Here is a 25,594-nt window from a genome sequence, read left to right as displayed (position 1 = left end):
CGAGGGCGACAAGGACGCGGCGGCGGCTCTGGCCGCCTCCTGGGACGTGGCGAGCCCTGGCTAGGCTTGGCAGGACTTCCAGGCACGACTCTGGGACGAGGCCAAGTTCATCCCCAGGTGTGTGTGTAGTTGGGAGGGCGGGAGGTGGTGGTGGTGTTTCCTGTCCTCCCAGGGGCGCTGCCATCTCTCCTCCTTACACTGCGGAGTGTGCAGCCGCCTAGTCTCTCTCTGAGTTCCTTTTTCTCCCTTCACCGACTCGCTTTAACTTCCCCAAGACGAGATGCCCTAGCGTTAAGGAAAGGGAATGCGTTCAGAGTCAGAGTTTGGGGAGAAAGTTTTACTTGGTCATATCTGAGCCCTGCAAAGGGCACTTTGTTAGTTATACAGGCCAAAGTGAAATCCGCAGCGTCCGGAGAATCTTCCCAGACACTGATTTAGGAGCGCTCCCACTTCTCAACGACTTGATTACGGCACCTTGTACTCCAGGCCTCCTGGATGCACCTGAGCGGCACCTGAGCCGTGACCCGGGCTGTTAGACAGTTTGGCTTTCGCTATAGCAGTTTTTGTACTCCCTGTTTTCCTGCTACTACATAGAAAACAAGACATTGTTGTGCATTTATATTGCTGCACACAAATATTCATGGATGCCTACTACTTTACAAGCTCATTTGTTTGATTTTCAGAATTAAACAGGGTCGTAGACTTTCTTATCTCTGGTTGCTGGAGAAATTGATGAAGAAATGTATGCGCACGCACACGTTGAGCATTTGACTGAGGCAAGGGCATAAGAGGAATTCATCTCTCTCCTCTAATCAGAGCTGAAGCTTTTCAGAGTTTTCTCAGTTCCATTTGTAGTGATAGCGAGTGTCGTTTGTGGACTGATTCACGTTGATAAATTAACCCAGAACCCCGCATTCTTAGAAACAGAAACACAAGGGTCCAGCTGGCACTGGAACCACAATGGGTTTGTGCATGGGCACTGGTTGTGCCACAGTAGCCAGACCAGGGACAGACCCAGGGTGGGTGCATCTAGTGTAGCAGGGGTTAGTGTGATTGGTGACCTGCCAGACAGGGCTAGGGTGGGATTCGTTCAGGTGCCAAAATTGGACCCATGCTGTCAGCTGTTTCATGTGATTTGCACCTTTTCTACACACACAGTGTTGAAGAGGACTCTTTTGTTGAATAATTTAGAAGCAAGAAATTTAATGGAGAAGGAACCAAAACTACCCATGTGTGACCTGTATATGGGTTGTCAAAATGGTTTACTTCAGCATGTCTGTACAACTAGAAAGATGATGGCTAAAATAGAGAGGAAAAGAGCAACAGTTGAACACCAATCCCACTTCACTAGATTTTTTAAAACACATAGCTACAAGTACACAGAGGCATGGTTTCAGCATTGGTCAGCGTTTCCTTTACATTTCCCTTTCTTGGGTTCCACTTTAGGGCTTTTCCCTCTGATCATCTTCTTTTGTAATAGTGCAGTTGCTTCATAAACCCACTTTACCTACATGATGTGGTGCTTTGCAAGATGAGAACGGAAGAGAGGAGAGGTGGACGCAAAGAGAGAAATAAACACAGAGAGTGATCTGGAGACACAGAGGGAGAGGGACAGGGTGAGAGGGGGCAGAAGACGAGCAGATGGATGGAGAGACACTGACTGATTGATTAGATAGTGCCTCAGTTTCCCTTCTCTTCCCAGTCAATGAGAATGGCCCTGAGGCAGCTTGAGATGCGAGGGTTAAATCCGCTCTTCACTGGTTGATCTCAGCTCTTGAGTATCTTCCAAATGTGAGCATCTGGGTGCTTTGGACTGTGTTTGTAGTGTTTGAAGATCAATATTTTTTTTCACTCATATGGCCAGTAATATCTTATGCTCTCCAAGGAGATAAAGATTTGTTTCAGCCTTGAGGCATGATGGTGGGTTGAGCCTCGGCCCTGGAAGAGTGTTGTTTTTTTTTTTTTAAATACAGTATTTATTTATTTATTTTAAAAATGTATTTGTTTTTATTTATTTATTTTTGACTGCATTGCATCTTCGTTGCTGCTCTCGGTCTTTCTCTAGTCGCGGCAAGAGGGAGCTAATCTTTGTTGTGATGCACGGGCTTCTCATTGTCGTGGCTTCTGTTGTTGCGGAGCACAGGCTCTAGAGCACAGGCTCAGTAGCTGTGGCATGCGGGCTCAGTAGTTTTGGCTCGTGGGCTCTAGAGTGCAGGCTCAGTAGTTGTGGTGCTCCGTGGCATGTGGGATCTTCCCGGACCAGGGCTTGAACCCTTGTTCCCTGCATTGGCAGGCGGATTCTTAACCACTGAGCCACCGAGTGTTTTTGACTGAGTGTAATACTTTCCTTTGGCACTGGCTTTGGGGCCTATCAGTGTGCTAGCCACAGCCTTTCCAGAGATTCTCTGCCTTTTATACATTCATAACTGGAGATATATAGAGACAGATGCATAAAGATCTATCTATCTATCTATCTATCTATCTATCTATATCTTTATCTGTATCTCTCTCTATATATCTTTATTTTCTAATTGTTGCTGGCTTGTTGCTTTTTGTTTTTTCCCTTCAGTATATCCTCTGTCACAATTATGTGTGTCATTACTGCTGAGTGGGAGAAGCCTACCTGTCTGTGAAAACCACAGCCTACCTTGAACCTTCCAAACCTTGTGCCTGGGTCTGGCAGGAATCTGTGTGTGGCTTAGTTTTTCTGAGCTCTGCTTGCTGGTGGTGACCCCTTCTGGTTCTGATATTTGAGTTTTATCTCAAGATAGTAATTTCTTTTTGGCCTCCTGGCCCCAGAAAGGTATTCTGGCTTTTCCATCCTTAGAGGACTACCAGTGTTGGCCATTGGGACAGTGGCCTGCTCTTAACCTCAGATCTCACTGTTTGTTACGAGCTTTGCTGTCAGATTTTGATGAGAGCTTGTTTACTCTGCCTTATGGTGTGGACAAAAAGAGAAAGGCTTAGGGGCTTCCCTGGTGGCGCAGTGGTTGAGAGTGCACCTGCCAATGCAGGGGACACGTCTTCGTGCCCCTGTCCGGGAAGATCCCACATGCCACAGAGCGGCTGGGCCGTGAGCCATGGCTGCTGAGCCTGCACGTCCAGAGCCTGTGCTCCACAACGGAAGAGGCCACGACAGTGAGAGGCCCGCATACCGCAAAAAAAAAAAAAAAAAACCTAGGAGTTCCTAACACCTGAAGGACCTGGGATGCAGTATAATAAATGGAAAAATACCTCTGGTCACATCCTCGGACTATGGACATTTCATGCCAAGAATGTTTCTCCAATCAGGGGCCCTTTGGGTCTTGTATGCTTGGGAGTCTTAGAAGACTAAACATTTTTGTTTTCATTTTATGTTATCATTATATGATAATATAAAACAACTTATTTGGAGCACATTTGCAATCACCTGGATGACCCTTGCATGACAGATTTGGCTACAGCATTTCAAAACCTGCCTCTTTGTTTCAGACTGGTTATGTGGCACCCACAGCACCACTTGTCATGGGCTGATGAGGAAGGCACAGCAGTGGGCTTAGTGTAAGTGATGTGTCTGTGTAAAATGACCTGATTGACAACATAGAGTGTTGGAGTCTCTGTGTTCTCAATGGAAAAGTGATGGGGAATGGGGTTTTGATCTTGTAAATGTAACTCAAAAGTGCAGCACACAAGCTGCCAGTGCCTACTGACATTAGCTGTGGGGATGTAGTTTCAGTGGAAGTGCATCCCTTGTTGGATTAAGTGAATGTTGTTAATTATCATTCCATTGATTTTCAAACGTGTGTTGGGCACATTAATGTTTTGGAACTATAATTATAGTCAGTTTATATCTGTTTATGTTTGTTCATAGTTCGTAACATGATATAGACAATATTTACATCAACTCTGCAATCCATAGGAGATATTTTCTTTAATAAGGTCTACGTGTTAGTCAAGTGTGAGAAATACTGTTCTAAAGGGACTTGAACTCCTCAAGAACTCTAAAAGATTGAAAACATTAGTTTCTCCATTTTTCATTGCTTACTGATCTTGTCCATCATTTAAATTGAGGGCAAAAATATTGTGGAAGAAGTTCATCTTAAATTGGTCCCAGTCTTAAGGATCATGTTTGCCATTTGCCCACAGAAGAAACTCTTCTTGCTTTTTTCCTATGTCATTCATTTTAATTACTTCATTTAAAAAAGATTTTTTTTGTACCCACATGTGCCTGGGACTGTGCTAGGAACTGGGTGCTTAAAAATCATATCCAGTCAAAAATCCAAGTTTCTTGGCCAGCTGCTCTCTCTCCAGAGGCACCAGTGAGTGTAATGAATGGGAAGAATCATGAGGTGGATGGTCTGGGTCCAGGTCTCACTGGGGGTTGGAAATCAAACACACCTACTAAATTCAGGCAGTGTTTTCCTCTCTTCAGTAGAGACTTTATCTCCACTTATCTTGTGTGGTGATGATACAGTTTCAACAAGAGAGATTCTAGGTCCTGGTCAGATTATCTTCAGGTTCCCATCTTCACCATCCCGTGGACTGTGACTGATGTCATGGAGAGGGGCTCACAAACTCAGAGGCCTCCGCGGCCAGGCAGGTAACACTGACCCGATAGAACGGAGTTGGGGCCCAGTAGCAGCCTCTGCTTTATCTGCTGGGGGGACGGACAGATGCTGACAGGCAGGATGTAGGCCCAGTGTCGCCAGCGATGCCAGCTTATAAAGGATGGTGAAACATCGGCTTTTAAGTAGAAATTTCTCATTTTGCATACTCCATGAGGTGGGAAAGATACCATTTCCAGTTTGCAGCCCCTGTTTCCTTCCTGTGAATATGCCCTGGTAAATTCAAGTGTCAGTTGTGATCCTGCTTTGAAGATCCGTGAACATGTGGTTCCATGGTGCCCTTAGACCTTTAATCATGTTACTTCTTCCCCTTTCAAGTTTGTGGGATCATATTTTGACCCAAAGCTAGTCTATCTTTACTCTCTTTTTTGCTCTTGGATATTCTTGTCATTTCAGAGTTACCTTGTTCAGGCTCAACAGGTAGTGCTGTACAATATTTTCTACCTCCAGGTTATGCTGCCCTGATAGGTGTGTCCTTGGGGGAGGAGGGCTGAGCTCTGAAAGCACTGAGATATCCAGAACACCTTTTCCCCTGATATCTTTCCTTCTCTTCATTTGAAGCTGGAAGTACCTGTCTGTCACAGTTTTAAGACAGGTAAAAAATCATTGGAATGGAATGATTTCTGATCAAAATAAGGGAATTTAGTGATGAGAGGTCATATTTTCTGGTACCACAATGGTGTTTCCTTTCATTGCTGGAATATTTTGTCCTTCAGGCAAAAAATTTTTGAGGAGATACAAAGATGCTCAACATCACTAATCATCAGAGGAATGCAGATCAAAACCACAGTGAAATATTGCCTCATACCTGTTATGATGGCTGTTATTAAAAACACAGAAGGTAATAAGTGCTATTTAGAATGTGGAGAAATTGGGAACCTGTACACTGTTGGTGGGAATGTAAAGTGGTGCAGCCACTATGGAAAACAGTATGCAGTTTCCTCCAACAAATTGAAGATAGAACTACCATATGATCCAGCAATCCCACTTCTGCATGTATATCCAAAAGGATTGAAATCAGGATCTTGAAGAGATATCTGCACTCCCATGATCAGTGCAACACTATTCACAATAGCTAAGAGTTGGAAACAGCTGAAGTGTCCATTGACAGATGAATGAATAAAGAAAATGGGGTGTATACATACAGTGGAATATCACTCAGCTTTAAAAAAAAGAAGGAACTTCTGCAGTATGTGACAACATGGGTGAACCTTGAGGACATTATTCTAAGTGAAATAAACCAGTCACAGAAGGACCAATAATGTATAATTCCACTTCCATGAGGTATCAAAATAGCCAACCCTTAGAAAGTAGAATGGTGGTTGGCAGGGGTTGGGGGATTGGGAAATGAAGAGTCGCTGGCTGTTCCGTGGGTTAGAGAGTTTCAGTCGTTCAACATGAACAAGCTCTAGAGATCTGCTCTGCAACAGTGTGCATGTAGGTGACAGTACTGCACACTTACAAGTTTGTCAAGAAGGTAGATTTCACGTTATATGTTTCTTAACCACAAGGAGAGAAAAACTATGGAAATATCCAATTTCTTTTTTATAGAGATAAGAAATTTGGATAGCTACAAAAGCTCTGTGTCTTGTAATTTTTGTCAGCCCCAAATACAGGCTCCATCAAGAGTTTCCCCTTAAATGTCCTCATACCTGTCCTTTTCAGGTGACCAGGCAGAAACACTCCAGATAAAGAGATTCTGAGAGCTCCATCCCCGCCCCCTGCCACCGCCCCACACTGATGGCAACCACTCTCTTCAATTTCATTTTTTTTATTTCAATTTTTAAAAATTTTGGGGGGACATTCTGGGGAATGTTCAGCCATGATACCCACTTGTGATCATTTACAACTACACAGTTATGGAGCATGCTCAAGTGGCCATGTTGTCATAATGGTATCTCTGACCTAGAGTGTTTTTGTTTGTTTGTTTGTTTTAATGTCTGGCTAGAAAACAAAAAAGTGCAAGTGAGTTATTCATTTTGAAACCTGAATGCAGTGGTGGAAGTCTCCGCTGCTGTGAGCCATCTGTGGCTGCCTGGTCCCGAGGTGGAGGGTCAGGGGTGTTGAGGCAGCATGTGCTGGCTTGTTGCCCATCTTCTTAGGCGTGGTGGCCGCACAGTGCATCCCCTGGTGTGACACAGTCACGTTGTAATTCTTTCTCCTATAGAGCAGGGTTACAGTCTGTTCTGGCTGAGGCAGAAGAATTTCTGAGGAGTCAACTGACATTTGCTTAGAAAATCCGTGTTTTAGGACATTTGTATGTCATGTTTTCTGACAGACATGCCGTAAACTAGTGTTAGTGTTGGTGATGTAAATACTTTTTGTTTTCCTCCTTGGGGATCTGTTGGCATAGCCTGTACTTCAGTCTGGCAGATATGAGTAGCTTGGGGATGTTAATGAATGAATAATAGTGCATGCATTTCTGCTCTAACGTAGTATGTGCATTCCAGAAAAAAACTAATATTCTGCAAACACACACAAGACATATAAAAAAAAAAGTAGGAATGGGGCCGACCTCTCCATATCTGTACAGCTTTGCAGCCAGAATACTCAAAAACAGTAACAATCCTAATAAGATATTAGCCCAATAAAAAAAACCCCACGTTACGTTCTTAATAGACAGAGACATGCAGCAGTCCAGAAAATCAGTCCAGGATAAACTGTAGATGTTTTAAACAGTGAAAATATAGGATTTTGCAGTTTATTTCTTTATTTTTTTACGGTGAAGGTAACTTGATGGATGGAGGTGTATGGGTTGTGGCTACCAAGTTACGGGAACAAGGACAAAATGAACAAACACAAAGCATGTGGAATGTCTGTGCCAGCAGGAAGTCCCCGGGGAGTGGGCACTGTGCCTAGCACTGGGTTCACTGGCAGCTGGCTACCTTCAGTGGCGGTAATAGGCTTGCATTTGGTGGCTGTTACTTGGGCACAGAGCACTGACATGCTGGGAAATGCAGCTTTCACTTCTGCATCTCTCACCTACTGACCGAGGGGACGAGCTAATTGAGGCTCTAGGAACATGCACTCTGTCTGAGCAGTCCTAGTCTTGAGTACAAATTCATGGGAGGCTAAAGGAAGGCACTGAGCCAGAAATGTGCATTAGATTGATTCCATGTGTACAGATCTGGCGGTTTTATATTGGTCTAAAAAGATAATGTATTGCCTCTCTCCTAAAAGATTACAGTGAATAAGCTGTCTTTGGACTAATAAAATCTGTCCACAGAAGTCCTCTGATCTATTAGATAGGCTGTTACAATCCTAATGAGCCCTGTGAGAATTAAAATGTTATATTATGTGAGCATTTGGGCCCTTAAAAAGTGACCTATTCTGCTGAATGATATTCAAAATTAAAGTTCTCATTCAGTAGCTGAATAAGAATTCAGTTCTTCTTGAGTTCAACTTATTCAACCAAGTAAGCTGAATAATCTTACTCAACTCTTTTAAGCAGTGCTAACATTTATTCACTGTGAAGCTGGTGTATTTGTTTATGTGATTAACTCCAATGAAAGTACAATGACATAATCCATTATGTTAGTTGGGGTTCTCCAGAGAAACAGAACCAGTAAGATGTGAGAGTGTGTGTGTGTGTGTGTGTGTGTGTGTGTGTGAGTGTATAGAGGCGGGGGCTGGGGGTGGATTTATTTTAAGGAATTAGCTCACACAATTGTGGAGGCTAGCAAGTCTGAAATCTGCAGGCTGGGCGGGTAGGCTGGAGATTCGGGAAGGCAGTGGGCTGGCAAAATTCCATCTTTCTTGGGGACGATAAGTTTTCATTTAAAGGTCTTCAACTCACTGGAAGAGGCCTGCCCACATTATGGAGGGTAATCTGCTTTATTAATCTCACATACAAAAGACCTTCACAGCACCGTCCAGACACGTACAACCAAATACGTAAGCACTGCAGCCTAGCCAAGTTGACACATAAAATTAACCACTGCAGCTATTAAATAAAATGTTTTACATATACTCTGTTTTCGAGATTCCCTATGTTACGGGAATGTTTTGGAAAGATCAGAGAGCATTTCTTTCTTTCTTTTTTTTTATTGCTTCCATCTTATAAAATACACACCAGAAAATTTTCAAATATTTATTTGAATCTGGGAAAAATCCCTATACATATGTTATATTCCCCTTGTACCCCTTCCAAATGCCGAAACACTTCAAAACCACATACCAAGTTTCTGGGGAGGCTTTAAAGTTATTAACATTTTTCTATCTGCCAGGAAGAGGCTTTCCCTATCTGTGTTCATGGCTCTGAGATGCCCTGGGAGAAGAGGGCTTACTCACCCTGGTGTCTACCCCTCCATTCTCACCCTACAACCTCACTCTTCATGAAAATATTCGTAACTGCAAACTGAGCCCCTCATGGAAGAGACATCTTGGATTTAAGCAGCCTCTCAGCCATCTGGCAAGTCACACCAGCACTTTACATTGCTGCACTTTCCCAGGCAAACTAACTGCTTGCTTGCTCACTTCCTTTCTTTCTTTCCCTTCTTCTCCCTCCCTCCCTCCCTCCTTCCCTCCCTCCCTCCCTCCCTCCTGTAAGTGCTATGGGAAAGGCACTATGCTAACAAGTCCAAAGGTGAAGTTTTCATGAGAAACAGAGCAAAACTCCCTAGAGTAGGAGCAGGTTTTTACTTTACTGTCCCCAACTACTAGTTTTTGTCCCTGAGTTGGTAGAGCTAATAGGGATGCAATTTGACAGGTATTGGGAAGCCAAGAATGTTTCACCAGACATGGGTCCTAAAACTTCCATGCTCATATTCCCGGGATGAGGCATTCCTCAGCACCCAGGAGCTTGGCAGGCACTAATTTTAAATCACGTCTTTTCTCAGGCTTTGCAGCTCGAGGCCTCACTCAAGCAGCATTGGCCACACCTGGGAGTTTTTCTAGACATGCAGGCTCTAGGTCGGTCCCACCACAGACCTACTGAGGCATCTGCATTTTAACGGGATCCCTGGGAGATTTGTGTGTGTATTAAACTCTGCTGAGGAAATGAGAAACGGGGAGGGCGTGGTGTGTGACCACGCTTGGTCGGGGGGAGTTGCTTTTCAAAAGATAGAAAAGCCCCAGAAAGAGAATGTGGAACTGAGGGAGGAAAGATAAACATCATGTGCTTCAAATTTTGCCTGGGGTTGCCTCTGGTTACTTGAAATCTGAATTGTGAAGTGTTCATGATTGGATTTACCACGAAGATAAGAAATTTATACTTCATCAAGTATATTGTATAATATTTTGTGAATGTGTTCTTCAGAGACAAATACACATACAGAAAAGGGCACAGAGCTTGGTGTACAGCTTGCTGAATCTTTCCAGATGGAATGCTCGCATATTCAGCATCCAGATCAGGAAACAGCATGTTCCTTAGAAGCTCCTGTGCTCCCTTCCAACCAATCCCTACAGCCCCTCCCTGACCCCCAGGCATGATCTCTTGCCTGTTCTTTTCCTTACTACATGGGTTTGGCTTCTTGCACTCAATATTATGCTTGTGAGCTTGTTGCTGTAGATCTGTCATTTCCACTGCTGTAGAGTATTCACTGTGTGAAGATATCACAATTCATTTATCTGTTTTACTGTTAATGGCCATTTGGGTACTGTCTACTTTGTGGCTGTTGCGTAGAGTGCCGCCATGGGCAGTCTGTCACATGTCTTTTGGTAAACATATGGAGTCACCCAATGCCTTGCTTTTAATAACTGTTTGCAAAATACCTTCAGCTTTCCTTGCTAACTCAGGGCCATCATTATGAAGCCGAGTTTCATCCTGGACTGTAGTATAGTGATATCCTCAGGATTTGGGGAATGGTAGTTCAGCCTGGCTTTTTGAGTTCCTGTGTGCATTTTCTGTTTTTGCTGTCTGGCTGCCAGGTTACAATTTACTATTGTTGGTTCTTCCTTCCTTCCTTCCTTCCTGAGTACCTTTGTTTGCTGAAGACTCAGAAAGCAAAATGATCAGATATACTAGAATTGAGTTTTAAACCCCCTTGAATGTAGTCCTGTGCCAAAGAGGGGTGTCTCACAAGGTGCTGTTCATCCTTTCCTGACTTTCAGTCTTCTTTTGGATTCTTCATGGTGCCAGATATGTGAGTTTCAGATGACTGGAGTGCTGCCATCATTTTGAAATTGGTATTTTTTGCAGTTTTATTCCTTTTCTGTTTTTATGCATATTTTAACCCCTTTCCCCCTTTTGTTCATTTTGAACATTCCCCAAAGCAGACACTGTAGTTCTAAATTATCTTTGTAGAAATTATGTCATTTAGAAAGGTAAACATAAAACATGGATTTATAATATTATGAATACATGTGAGAAGTAGGTGTCTAGCCAAAAGTGGGCATAGTCTTATGCTGATATGAAGCCATAAGCAAGATATGGGCTTGCACCTGTGTCTTGGGCCCCCAGCCCAATCATTGGTCATTGAGATTATCTTTAATGCTCTTTTTTTTGTCTTGGAAAAATGCTACAAAAACTGTATATGGAGGTAAACAGATACTACTGCTTTGTGGGTTCTCCTTGTCCACTCAAGCAGATTATTGTAATAACTTTATAATGGCTCCTTCTTTAGTACCACTTGCATTTAAAGAAACCATTCAGCATTTATTTCTGTTTTGTTTAGTAGCTTTTAAGCCAGTTGTACTGCCCAAAAGGGATGTTATCCACACAGGTGAGAGAGGGTAGCTCATACCTCAGGGAACCAGAACTGGAAACCAGTGAAGTTTGGGGATGAAAAATGTAAATTGAGATAAATGTAAATACACAGCTGACTGAAATTGCTTTTTCCTTATCTGATGAACCAGTGAGTTAAGTGGTAACTCAATTAAGAGAAGACTGACTTTTTTTGTTATTAATTAATTAATTTTTGTATTTGGTTGCACAGGGTCTTGGTTGTGGCATGCAAACTCTTAGTTGTGGCATGCATGTGGGATCTAGTTCCCTGACCAGGGATCAAACCTGGGCCCTCTGCGTTGGAAGCGTGGAGTCTTAACCACTGAGCAACCAGGGAAGTCCCAAAGACTGACTTTTCTTTTCTTGGATCTCCTGAGGGGTTGAGGTCAGATTTCTTCAGGAGATAGTGTTTGCAGATCTGAAGGTTGTTTGCTCTTTTAGCGGGCTGTAGCTCTGGGAGCACAAAAGTGGACTATTTTTCAGGGAAAATGATCCTGGTATAGTGTGGAAAAGATTTTAATAGGATTTTTGGCTACCTTCTTTTTTTTTTTTTTTTTTTTTTTGCAGTACGCAGGCCTCTCACTGCTGCAGCCTCTCTCGTTGCGGAGCACAGGCTCCAGACGCACAGGCCCAGCGGCCATGGCTCACGGGCCCAGCCGCTCCGCGGCATGTGGGATCTTTCCGGACGGGGGCACGAACCCGTGTCCCCTGCATCAGCAGGTGGGCTCTCAACCACTGTGCCACCGGGGAAGCCCCGGCTACCTTCTTTTTAAAATCACATTCCAGAAAATCACCCTTCGGTTCTTTAGAAAATTAAATGAAAAAGTAATTAAAATTTCCTGCAGGTTTCTGGGGAAGCAATGAAGTGGAGAGTATCTCAGGAAACTTCTACCTTGTGGAAAATACACCCCAGGCATCATTGAATGAGATGATGTCTCAAAGGGTTTTAACTGTTGAAATTGAAGATGTCAACAACATTTTGTTTTAAAGGGGAAATGTGTTGAAGAAAATTTGTAAGAAAATCTCTATAATTTTGCTTTAGTTTGATATTTTTTGGTCTATCTGCATAAAACAGAGAGACTGGAAAACGATGATTGGTTTATCTTTGTGTTTGAAGGTTAGGTAGCAGGGTAGGTAGGTAAAAATCAATGATTTTTAAATTAAAAGTAGATTAAAGACTTCTTTTTGTGATATGTTTTTTGTATAGTAACTAAACAAACTCTACATGTGTACGGATAGTTTTAAGATAGTTCAAAGACATCATAGAAAATAAATTCTCATTTAATTACATGATTTTTCAGAGTAAACACTTGTAACCTTTGAGAAAGACTTTTAAGAAGGCCAGAGCAGGTTGTACACAATCTCCAACAGATTTTCTTGCCAGTATCATATATACTCAAGTGTAAGGTCAAGATTTAACTGTTGAAGAAAATTCGGCTATAGCTTATGCACCCAACAGTTATTCTTCCACAATATCAAGAATAATATAGCTAAATGCCAATCATTCAATAGTTAGTAGTAGGTGTTCAATATATATTAAATATGAATTCAAGAAATCCATTTGCTGCTGAGTGAACAGATAGAAGGCACTTATATCCCAGAATATGCTAATTTTAGGAGAGGAAGTGAGCTCTTTACTGGGACTCATGGTTCTATAGTACATTAAGAAGTCATTGGGAGATGTAGAAAGACAAGCAAGTCCTCACCTTCTGTAGAAGCTGGTGGTGGGTAATCTATGTTACGCAGGATTTTAAGTGCGTTTTCATCTACATAATCATGTGACTTGATTTGTGGGTACTTACATACATATAATAATGCTTATAAACTTAAACATAAATATTCTTTTATTAAAAATGCATCCTAGTTTGTTATTGAAATATATTTAGGATTCACAACATTGTTTTAGCCGTTCAGCCAGAGTTCCGATTTCAGTAACCTCGACCCATAAAGACACAATTCTGAGATGGAAGAAAACGAAGGGATCTCTGCATATCAGAAATATTAGTTACAGATCCCTGTAGGACAGACAGTTTCTCCAGCTGATAATTTTCGAGTCTTTTCAGCGTTCTTAGTGTAGGTTATATAGGAAATATTGGGCACCTCCCCCATTTGAAACAATGTAAAAGGAGAAGAAGGAAAAATAAAGGAAGGAGAAGGCAACCAGCAGGTTGAAGTGGAGTGTATGCTCTTGACTGTAGATTTCAGATGCAATCTGTTGTGCTTTCTAGAATCTCTCCTTTCTCACTGTGTTCAGAGGGGGATTGACCCTTTTCAGCTTGTCAATCAGATTTCCCATCGTTTGTCTCCTTCCTGACTCTGTGCCCGGCAAGGGTCCCCTGCTCCTTCCTCACCACTGTGTTCTTTACCCTCCCAGCGGCAGAGTCCTTCACCTGCCTCAGATCCTGTACAGAACACCGCCTTCTTCACTTCACCTCCCACTGTGTCCTTCTTCCCTGGGCTCCGACCTCATTTATTCATTAATGCAGGATCTGTTGCCAGTCGGATCTCTGGGTGCTGCAGGGGGTATGGAGACTGATAGGGTAACTGGGAAGATAAACATCCACAGAAAACTCAGCACACAGAGCTTCAGATAAAATGTGACAGGGGAAGGGATTTCTTGTGGTTGAATCAGTCAGGGCAGGCAGGCAGGCCTCATGGAACAGGTGACTTTTGGGAGAGCCTGGACTGATGTGCAGTGTTTGATTTCTAGATAGGAAATGCAAAGAGTTTTGGTTTTGATCAGAGACTGATATTAAAATATACTTTGACTAGGGAGGGATAAAGCTATTTCCCAACTCTTCAGTCTCAAAAATTGAAAAAAAAATAGTTAAGGGATGGGATGATGTGAAGTCAACCAAGATAACATATTTGTCTCCTCTGTTGAAAATTTATGTATTATGTGTTGGGTGCTATGCGAAATATTTGAGGACAGTGAGCACCTAAGAGTGTTTAGAAGATGGGAAGTTTGAAGGAAATGAGATAGGAGAGTAGAGTGGCCATAGAAATGGTTCTCCAAACCAGAATTTTCTTGTGAATAAAATGAGCGGAACTAATTTGACAGTGTCTTTGAAGAGTAGAAATGTTTTATTTTGATGAAGTCCAATTTGTCAATTTTTTCTTTCACAGATCATGCTTTTGGTGTTTAAGAAATCTTTGCCTACCCCAAGTTTGCAAAGACTTTCTCCTACGTTTCTTCTATAAGTTTTTTTGTTTTAGGTTTCACATTTAGGATCCATTTTGCAAGGTATGGATCAAAGTTCATTTTTTTGCACGTGCATATCTAATTGTTTCAGCCCATTTGTTGAAAAGACTATCTCTGCTGGATTGCTTTTGCACTTTGTCCAAAATCAGTCTTCTGTATTCGTGTTGGGTTTATTTCTGAGCTCTCTGCTCTGTTACATTGATTGAGTTGTCTATCTTTATGCCAGTGTTACATTGTCTTGATGACCATTGCTTTATGATAAGTCTTAAAATCAGGTAATATTAGTTCTTCAAATTTTTTATTTCTCAAAGTTGTCCTGGCTATTTTAAGTCCTCTAATTTCCATAGAATCACGTTGTCAGTTTCTAAAAAAACTCAAAAATCAACCCCCAAAACTAAAAAAACCTGCTGGTTTTTTTCTTTTTTAATATTTATTTATTTATTATTTATTTATTTAGGCTGTGCCAGGTCTTAGTTGCGGCATGCATGTGGAATCTAGTTCCCTGGCCAGGGATCGAACCTGAGCCCCCTGCATTGGGAGCTTGGAGTCCTACCCACTGGACCACCAGGGAAGTCCCCTGCTGGGGGTTTGCTTGGACTTCAATTGCATCTAAAGATCAATTGGGGAAGAATTGGCATCTTAATAATAATAAATAATGAACAAACCTGGTATATTCTCCATTTATTTAGGCCTTGTTACACTCAATTCCAGTAGTTATAAACGTAAAGCTTTATTTGAATACTGAACATAGGATATAAATTTCCATAATGTGTTAAGAGAAGAACATTCCAAGGTATCTGGACTCATGAGCGCTTCAGCCCCTGACCTCCTGGGGTGCCCTTCTGCCCTTCTCTGCACCAGGGGTGACACATATGAGAAATACCAGCCTAAGGGGCAGCACTTGCATAGACATTTGCATGTGATGTGATTTGAATGTAGATAAGGCGTGAGCTCTTGGAAAAACAGTAAACCCACCAGGACTTCCTGAGTCCTGATGACATGATAGGATTCAGGCAAGCACTGGGGCCCTTGGCTGTGCCAGTAGCTTTTAATTAAACACAGCAGTAATTAATTAGCTAGTTAATTGATGTGTTACAGCCCTCTACCACAATTGAGTCGTGGTCATAGAGGTGTCACCCCAGGTGATGTGTATAACTAGGTTGCGAGATTCCTCAATTCTTTCACTCTTGTAGGTTTCCGTTATGGACGTGCTGGGCATCTAAAGTTTGGTTACTTCCCTTATCCCTTCTCACCATCTCTGTAGGAGACTTGGGATCAGCCTTTTTGACACAGAATGTTTCTCACCCACAGGACTTTGAAGAACCTATTTAAGTGAACAAAATCTTTCTTTTTTTTTTTTCTTTCAGGAAAAATGCAAAGCTGAGGAAGCCCTCAGTGACAGACTTCAGCGTGAAACAGAAGTGGGAGATCTACAGTGACAATAAAGAAACTCAGAAAGGTAGGTATGTGGCAGCTGGACTTTGAGGGATACCTTCAGTATCTCAGTGTGTCTGAATTATTAGCAACTAAAAATATGTGGAATCATATTGAAGCAGCAAATGGATCAGATTTCAGAGTCAAATTGGACTCCTTGACAAAAAAAATTTTTTTTTAAGGCCCCTAATTTCTTCTTCTGTTTCTAAGGGCAGCTTATCTTTTGCATAGATCTAATAAATATTTCTGATCCCCTGAACACTTGTCCATCAAACCTCAGTTTTCTTTCCTTGGTCTTTACCAACCAAGGGCCCTCAAGTCCCGGGTCTGCTTATGACAGTAGGGAAATGGTCTTTCCTTGTCATGCAGCCCTACACCCAGCTTACTACAAGGTACATGTATTCAGTGAATGTTTATTAAGTGAAATGCATATTTCTCTTCTCTGTGGAAAGTTCCAGAACTAGAGGATCCCTGATGAGCAAGAAGTAGGAGAGAACCTGCTGAAGTGAAAGCAAAGGTGTGATTGGTTTTGGCCTTTGCTCTATTTGGTTTCTAATGAGTAGGGCCTGTTTCACTCTGCTGTGCTGGTAGATGTTTAATAACAACAGGCTCTGGAGAGGGGAGGAAGGGAAGAAGGGATTTGTAGCATTTGACGATTTCCATGGTATAAATACTCCTGCCATTACCGATTTCAAGCTCCCAAGTCAACATCACTGAATACAGAGTTTGGGAAGAGATGCTTAAAATAAATAGCCTCTCAACTGCTGGTACACATTGTCTCCAGCACAGTACTGGATTCACTTCCTGCATGTGGGTGGTCTCCATAACTAATGGAATTATCTTAGCTAAAATGAAAATGGGTGCTTAAAAAATAATCATCCATGAAAGTGGCATTGTGCAATTTGGGCACGTCACTTTGCTTTTCTGATTGTTCATATGATAACCTTTAATGCTCCTTCCAGTATTTATACTGAATGAGATTGACAATTAACTGCATTTTGTGGGTTATTGCTATTGAAACCTCTGGAATTATTAAGAATTCTCCCCATATCCTTGGAGAATTATTATCAATGTCAACCTTATATCTGATCTCCACAGGTCATTAGACCATACATACTAAGCTTTTATTACAGAATTTGAATGGACCAATCCTTTGCTTTATGCTAGAGTCACAGATTCTCCTAGCCACTGTCTTTACTTATTTCCATGTCATCCCAAATCTTTAGACTAAGAGGATGTTTGCAAAAGGAGACAGAGTTTCTTGCCCTGATACAGCATATGATGAAGACCAAACAGGCCCTGAACAGTGAGAGTCAGTAGTGACGAGACCTGAGTCCTTATCAAGACCTGCCAATTTCTGCCTGTAATACATGGGACAATTGACTTCCTCATTTTGATCATTAGCTTCTCATCTGTAAATGGAGATTAATAATAAACTGTCCTGTCTAACCCTAATAACTAACATTTTATTGACTTTGTAGTTTATGAAGCTCTTTTTCATAATTAAAAAGAATTCAATTCTCAAACTTTCTCTGAGGAAAGTGCAAATTCCCCACTTTTATGGATGGGAACAATGAGTTCCAGGTTTAATAACTTGTTCAAAGTCACCCAGCTAATAAGCAATGGGTTGTCTTTCTGTCTTTACACAGGTGGTGCTTTCTGGTATAAACATACCAGACTTCCTGCCTGCCTCTTAGGGTTGTCCTGTAAGAGAGTAGGAGATGATTTATGGGAGAGCATGTTAAAGGCTGTAAAGAACTATACAGAAGTTTACCAATTTAGTATAATTGTCAACACCTTATGCCACTGGTTCTGAGAAACTCATTTCTTTCTCTCCAGTCCTTATTCCTATGTCACTCAAAAGAGAAGGTTCCTAGCTTTGTGGTCAGATGAATCCCCTTTATGTACTGCCAGTTCCAAGTTTTGCTACCTCTTAATTGGTTTTGTGTTTGGTTCATGACTTTCTTGTAAAGTTGCTTATTTCTCTTGGATTCTCTGGTTGAGTTTTTGGTTTCTTGTAAAAAGAAACTCTGCCATCTTCATGATATCACTGATACCTTGCAACTTACTTATTCTTTGCAGTGCATGGAATTTGTTTTTTTCTCCTTGAAAGTACTAATTTTGGAGTCCAGGAAATTTCTATTCTTATTGGACTGATTGCTTTTTAAACTTGCTACCCAGATGTCATCTTGGAATTTCAGATCATTTTAGGTAGCTGATGTAGCAAGTAGATCTGTTTACCTCAAGGCATCTCCTCTGAAAGATGGTCTTCCTTGGAGTTCTGTGTGTGAAGCTGGCTGACAGACAGGGGACCCTGATTACTAGGTGCATGGGGTATGGATGTTTAGAGAGAAGTCTTAGCTTTCCTTTTGGGAATCATTCAGTTATTTTTAAAAAGACAAACCCTGTCTTGTTGCATTTGGAATCAGCTGTGGCTTATCTGCTCTTCTTTCGTAGAGTAAGAGCAGCTATGGGCTTGAGAGGCAGTGTGCCTTAGTATACAATTTTAATCTCTATTTTCAGCCCCCCTTCTCACTCTCTGGGGTTCTGCATGACCAGTTGTCTCTTCTTTGTGTACAGTAGGACCTTCAACACACATCTTCTGGACCTCCTTTTCCCAAACTCTCTTCCCTTTGTCAGTACATTACCATCCAGTTTCCTTTTTCCAGCAATGTGTTTAAATCACTTTACTGCTGATGGGCCCCTCTTCCATTCTTTTAATTTTTTTAATAGATCTTTATTGGAGTATAATTGCTACACAATACTGTGTTAGTTTCTGTTGTACACCAAAATGAATCAGCCATATGCGTACATATGTCCCCATATCCTCTCCCTTTTGAGCCTCCATCCCATCCTCCCAACCCACCCCTCTAGGTGGTCACAAAGCACCGAGCTGATCTCCCTGTGCTATGTGGCTGCTTCCCACTAGCTATCTATTTTACATTTGGTAGTGTATATATGTCCATGCCACTCTCTTCATCCCAGCTTACCCTTCCCACTCCCCATGTCCTCAAGTCCATTCTCTATGTCTGCGTCTTTATTCCTGTCCTGCCCCTAGGTTCTTCAGAACATTTTTTTTTTAGATTCCATATATATGTGTTAGCATACGGTATTTGTTTTTCCTCTTTCTGACTTACTTCACTCTGTATGACAGACCCTGGGTCAATCCACCTCACTACAAATAACTCAATTTCGTTTCTTTTTATGGCTGAGTAATATTCCATCATATATATGTGCCACATCTTCTTTATCCATTCATCTGTTGATGACACTTAGGTTACTTCCATGTCCTGGCTATTGTAAATAGAGCTGCAATGAACATTGTGGTACATGACTCTTTTTGAATTATGGATTTCTCATGGTATATGCCCAGTAGTGGAATTGTTGGGTCGTATGGTAGTTCTACTTTTAGTTTTTTAAGGAACCTCCATACAGTTCACCATAGTGCCTGTATCAATTTACATTCCCACCAACAGTGCAAGAGGGTTCCCTTTTCTCTACACCCTCTCCAGCATTTATTGTTTCTAGATTTTTTGATGATGGCCATTCTCACTGGTGTGAGGTGATACCTCATTGTAGTTTTGATCTGCATTTCTCTAATGATTAGTGATGTTGAGTATCCTTTCATGTATTTATGGGCAATCTGTATATCTTCTTTGGAGAAATGTCTAGGTCTTCTGCCCATTTTTGGATTGGGTTGTCTGTTTTTTTCATATTGAGCTGCATGAGCTGCTTGTAAATTTTGGAGATGAATCCTTTGTCAGTTGCTTTATTTGCAAATCTTTTCTCCCATTCTGTGGGTTGTCTTTTTGTCTTGTTTGTGGTTTCCTTTGCTATGCAAAAGCTTTTAAGTTTCATTAGGTCCCATTTGTTTATTTTTGTTTTTATTTCCATTTCTCTAGGAGGTGGGTCCAAAAGGATCTTGCTGTGATTTATGTCATTGAGTGTTCTGCCTTGTTTTCTTCTAAGAGTTTTATAGTGTCTGGCCTTACATTTAGGTCTTTAATCCATCTTGAGGTTTTTTTTGTGTGTGTATGGTGTTAGGGAGTGTTCTAGTTTCATTCTTTTACATGTAGCTGCCCAGTTTTCCCAGCACCACTTATTGAAGAGGCTGCCTTTCCTCCATTGTATATTCTTGCCTCCTTTATAAATTTAAGGTGACCATATGTGTGTGGGTTTATCTCTGGGCTTTCTATCCTGTTCCATTGATCTATATTTCTGTTTTTGTGCCAGTACCATACTGTCTTGATTACTGTAGCTTTGTAGTATAGTCTGAAGTCCAGGAGCCTGATTCCTCCGGCTCTGTTTTTCTTTCTCAAGATTGCTTTGGCTATTCGGGGTCTTTTGTGTTTCCATACAGATTGTAAAATTTTTTCTAGTTCTGTGAAATATGCCATTGGTAGTTTGATAGAGATTGCATTGCATCTGTAGGTTGCTTTGGGTGGTATAGTCATTTTCACAATGTTGATTCTTCCAATCCAAGAGTATGGTATATCTCTCCATCTGTTGGTATCATCTTTAATTTCTTTCATCAGTGTCTTACAGTTTTCTGCATACAGGTCTTTTGTCTCCTTACATAGGTTTATTCCTAGGTATTTTATTCTTTTTGTTGCAGTGGTAAATGGGAGTGTTCCTTAATTTCTCTTTCAGATTTTTCATCATTAGTGTATAGGAATGCAAGAGATTTCTGTGCATTAATTTTGTATCCTGCTACTTTACTAAATTCATTGATTAGCTCTAGTAGTTTTCTGGTATAACATCTTTAGGATTCTCTATGTGTTGTATCATGTCATCTGCAAACAGTGGCAGCTTTACTTCTTCTTTTCCAATTTGGATTCCTTTTATATGTTTTTCTTCTCTGATTGCTGTGGCTAAAACCTCCAAAACTATGTTGAATATGAGTGGTGAGAGTGGGCAACCTTGTCTTGTTCCTGATCTTAGAGGAAATGGTTTCAGTTTTTCACCATTGAGAACAATGTTGGCTGTGGTTTTGTCATATATGGCCTTTATTATGTTGAGGTAGGTTCCCTCTATGCCTACTTTCTGGAGAGTTTTTATCATAAATGGGTGTTGAATTTTGTTGAAAGCTTTCTCTGCATCTATTGAGATGATCATATGGTTTTTCTCCTTCAATTTGTTAATATGGTGTATCACATTGATTGATTTGCATATATTGAAGAATCCTTGCGTTCCTGGGATAAACCCCACTTGATCATGGTGTATGATCCTTTTATTGTGCTGTTGGATTCTGTTTGCTAGTATTTTGTTGAGGATTTTTGCATCTATGTTCATCAGTGATATTGGCCTGTAGTTTTCTTTCTTTGTGACATCTTTGTCTGGTTTTGGTATCAGGGCGACGGTGGCCTCATAGAATGAGTTTGGGAGTGTTCCTCCCTCTACTATATTTTGGAAGAGTTTGAGAAGGATAGGTGTTAGCTCTTCTCTAAACGTTTGATAGACTTCACCTGTGAAGCCCTCTGGTCCTGGGCTTTTGTTTGTTGGAAGATTTTAAATCACAGTTTCCATTTCAGTGCTTGTGATTGGTCTGTTCTTATTCTCTATTTCCTCCTGGTTCAGTCTCAGAACGTTGTGCTTTTCTAAGAATTTTTCCATTTCTTCCAGGTTGTCCATTTTATTGGCATAAAGTTGCTTGTAGTAATCTCTCATGATCCTTTGTATTTCTGCAGTGTGACTTGTTACTTCTCCTTTTTCATTTCTAATTTTTTTAAATTTAATTTTATTTATTTTTTTATATAGCAGGTTCTTATTAGTTATCCATTTTTTACATATTAGTGTATATATGTTAATCCCAATCTCCCAGTTCACCATTTATGATTTCTTTCCTTCTGATAACTTTGGGGATTTTTTGTTCTTCTTTCTCTAATTGCTTTAGATGTAAGGTTAGGTTGTTTATTTGAGTTGTTTCTAGCGGTAAGATTTTATCACTGTAAACTTCCCTTTAGAACTGCTTTTGCTGCATTCCATAGTTTTTGGGTCGTTGTGTTACATTGTCATTTGTTTCTAGGTATTTTTTGATTTCCTCTTGATTTCTTCAGTGATCTCTTGGTTATTTAGTAATGTATTGTTTAGCCTCCATGTCTTTGTATTTTTTACAGATTTTTGTCTGTAATTGATATCTAGTCTCATAGTGTTGTGGTTGGAAGAGATACTTGATACAATTTCAATTTTCTTAAATTTACCAGGGCTTGATTTGTGACCCAAGATATGATCTGTCCTGGAGCGTGTTCTATGAGCGCTTGAGAAGAAAGTGTATTCTGTTGTTTTTGGATGGAATGTCCTATAAATATCAATTAAGTCCATCTTGTTTAATGTATCATTTAAAGCTTGTGTTTCATTATTTATTTTCATTTTGGATGATCTGTCCATTGGTGAAAGTGGGGTGTTAAAGTCCCCTACTATGAATGTGTTACTGTCCATTTCCCCTTTTATGGCTGTTAGCATTTGCCTTATGTATTGAGGTGCTCCTATGTTGGGTGCATAAATATTTACAATTGTTATATCTTCTTCTTGGATTGATCCCTTGATCATTATGGAGTGTCCTTCTCTGTCTCTTGTAATAGTCTTTATTTTAAAGTCTCTTTTGTCTGATATGAGAATTGCTACTCCAGCTTTCTTTTGGTTTCCATTTGCATGGAATATCTTTTCCATCCTCTCACTTTCAGTCTGTATGTGTCTGTAGGTCTGAAGTGGGTCTCTTGTAGACAGCATATATATGGGTCTTGTTTTTGTATCCATTCAGCCAGTCTATGTCTTTTGGTTGGAGCATTTAATCCATTTATATTTAAGGTAGTTATCGATATGTAGTTCCTATTACCGTTTTCTTAATTGTTTTCAGTTTCTTATTGTAAGTCTTTTCCTTCTCTTGTGTTTTCTGCCTAGAGAAGTTCCTTTAGCATTTGTTGTAAAGCTGGTTTGGTGGTGCTGAATTCTCTTTGCTTGTCTGTAAAGTTTTTAATTTCTCCGTCAAATCTGAATGAGATCCATGCCAGGTAGAGTAATCTTCGTTGTAGGTTTTCCCCTTTCATCACTTTAAATATGTCCTGCCAGTCCCTTCTGGCTTGCAGAGTTTCTGCTGAAAGATCAGCTGTTAACCTTATGGGAATTCCCTTGTATGTTACTTGTTGCTTTTCCTTTGATGCTTTTAGTATTTTTTTGTATTTAATTTTTGATAGTTTGATTGATATGTGTCTTGGAGCGTTTCTCCTTGGGTTTATCCTGTATGGAACTCTCTGTGCTTCCTGGACTTGATTGACTATTTCCTTTCCTGTATTAGGGAAGTTTTCAACTATAATCTCTTCAAATATTTTCTCATTCCCTTTCTTTTTCTCTTCTTCTTCTGGGACCCCTATAATTCGAATGTTAGTGCATTTAATGTTGTCCCAGAGGTCTCTGAGACTATCCTGAATTATTTTCATTCTTTTTTCTTCTTTCTGCTCTCTGGTATTTATTTCCACTATCTTCCAGGTCACTTATCCATTCTTCTGCCTCGGTTATTCTGCTATTGATTCCTTCTAGAGAGTTTTTAATTTATTTATTGTGTTGTTCATCATTGTTTGTTTGCTCTTTAGTTCTTCTAGGTCTTTGTTAGATGTTTCTTGTCTTTTTTCCATGCTATTTCCAAGATTTTGGGTCATCTTTACTATCAGTACTCTGAATTCTTTTTCAGGTAGACAGCCTATTTCCTCTTCATTTGTTTGGTCTGGTGGGTGTTTACCTTGCTCCTTCATCTGCTGTGTGTTTCTCTGTCTTCTCATTTCGCTTAACTTACTGTGTTTGGGGTCCCCTTTTCGCAGACTGCAGGTTTGCAGTTCCCATTGTTTTTGGTGTCTGCCCCCAGTGGCTAAGGTTGTTTCAATGGGTTGTGTAGGCCTTCTTGTGGAGGAGACTAGTGTCTGTGTTCTGGTGGATGAGGCTGGATCTTGTCTTTCCAGTGGGCAGGACTGCATCCGGTGTTGTGTTTTGGGGTGTCTGTGACCTTATTATGATTTTATGGAGCCTCTCTGCTAATCGGTGGGGTTGTGTTTCTGTCTTGCTAGTTGTTTGGCATAGGGTGTCCAGCACTGTAGCTTGCTGGTCTTTGAGTGGACCTGGGTCTTAGCTTTGAGATGGAGATCTCTGGGAGAGCTTTTGCCCTTTGATATTATGTGGAGCCAGGAGGTCCCTGATGGACCAGTGTCCTGAACTCGGCTGTCCCACCTCAGAGGCACAGCCCTGACACCCGGCTGGAACACCAAGATCCTGTCAGCCACACGGCTCGGTCAGCCATCCTGTCACGGAGTTGCCTGAAGCCCAGGCATCCTGTCGGGGGTTCCTCGCCTCAGGTTCTGGAGATACCTGAGGGTCGGCCTCCTGTCAGGGGCTTCCAGGTTAGTTGCAGTTGCCTGAGGTCCAGGCTCGGGTGTGAGTCATGTGGGGCATCGGGCGCTCGCCTTCTCTGCTCCTGCGCGCAGCATTGCGGGGTTCAGCTGGCGTCTGAGCAGGTTACGGCTTCCACCCAGGTTTACATCTGGGCCCCATGTTTATGACTTGGGGGGGTTTACATCTGAGGGTTTACTTCTGGAACCCAGTTTTACATCTGGGCCCACTTGGGGGGTTTACACAGTGGGTGTCTGTGTAAATTTGTGGTCCTCTGTTATACCCTTCAAGATAACAAATTCGAAATTTCACTTCAGTTTGATTCATAAAAATACCACAGTATTCGGTTCGGTTGCTAGAGAGCATACCATATGTACATATACAGAGTATACCTGCATATATACATATATACATAGGCATATTTATGTGCATGCACACACACAGATATAACTGAGTCCATCTAAATACATGGGCAAATAGAACATAGATTTTCCTTTTGTCCATAGATCAAATCCTTCCCCAGTCAGCCAACCTGCGGATGTGCATCTGTGCACATGTCTGTGGTCTGACTTAAAATTAGTTTGTGAAGGTTACTCTTCTTGAAGGCCAGGTTCATATCTCTCTACCTCACTGAACTTTGGCTTACTGGCCCTTGTCTCATCCAAATAGGGCTTGAAAGTAAAAACCGATGGAATTATTTACATCGTGTTCTCCATGTCCTCTTATTTTTTTTTCAGAAGTTGATTTTCAAATGAAAACTCTCATCGTAGATGGAGAGCTAACAGCCCTGCAGCACTGGGATATGGCTGGGCAGGAGAGGCAAGTGCTTTCCATAATGCTTTGAATTCTGCTGAGGTTTGCACAGACAAGCCATTTAAAAAATATGTGTGGTTGACATGGCCCTATTTAAGGTCCTGTAAAGTGCTGCACCTGGTTTAGAGTTAGGACATGTGGGTGGAGGTGTGCTCTTCCTCTGGTGAGCACCCCGTGCCCTGTGTGTGTGCCCTGTGTGTGTGCCCTGTGGTGTTGCACATGGGTAGTTCTTCTCCCACCCACCCCCAGTATTCCCTACCCAACACCCCCAAAATATGTTTTCTCTGATGTGCCTCTTCTTCCATCCTTCTCTGTACCTCCACGTGGGATCTGGTAGCTTGCTGCTGAGGCTATAATTTTTAGAACTTATGCTCTCAAGCTATGCTCTGAGGCTTGCAGACATTCTTGGGATTGTTTGGTGGAGAAAATGATCTGCTTTTCTAAATCAGCAGCCCAGATTCTTATGCTGTTACCGTTCACCAAGTCATTCTAGGCCTCGGG

The 25,594-nt window shown here is 41.3% G+C and overlaps 1 long non-coding RNA gene across 1 annotated transcript; it reads left to right on the top strand.

Annotated features, from left to right (window-relative positions):
* LOC132492450 (uncharacterized) lies at positions 1 to 25,099 on the top strand. The gene is made up of 3 exons (XR_009532817.1): positions 1 to 117; positions 15,838 to 15,929; positions 25,018 to 25,099. It is a non-coding gene; the product is annotated as an uncharacterized LOC132492450 (long non-coding RNA).
* The last annotated feature ends 495 nt before the right edge of the window (positions 25,100 to 25,594 follow it).

This window comes from Mesoplodon densirostris, chromosome 6, assembly GCF_025265405.1.
Source record: "Mesoplodon densirostris isolate mMesDen1 chromosome 6, mMesDen1 primary haplotype, whole genome shotgun sequence".
In the NCBI taxonomy this organism is placed as follows: Eukaryota; Metazoa; Chordata; class Mammalia; order Artiodactyla; family Ziphiidae; genus Mesoplodon; species Mesoplodon densirostris.
Note: the sequence above shows the minus strand (reverse complement) of the source record. Positions and strands in the feature narration are given on the sequence as shown.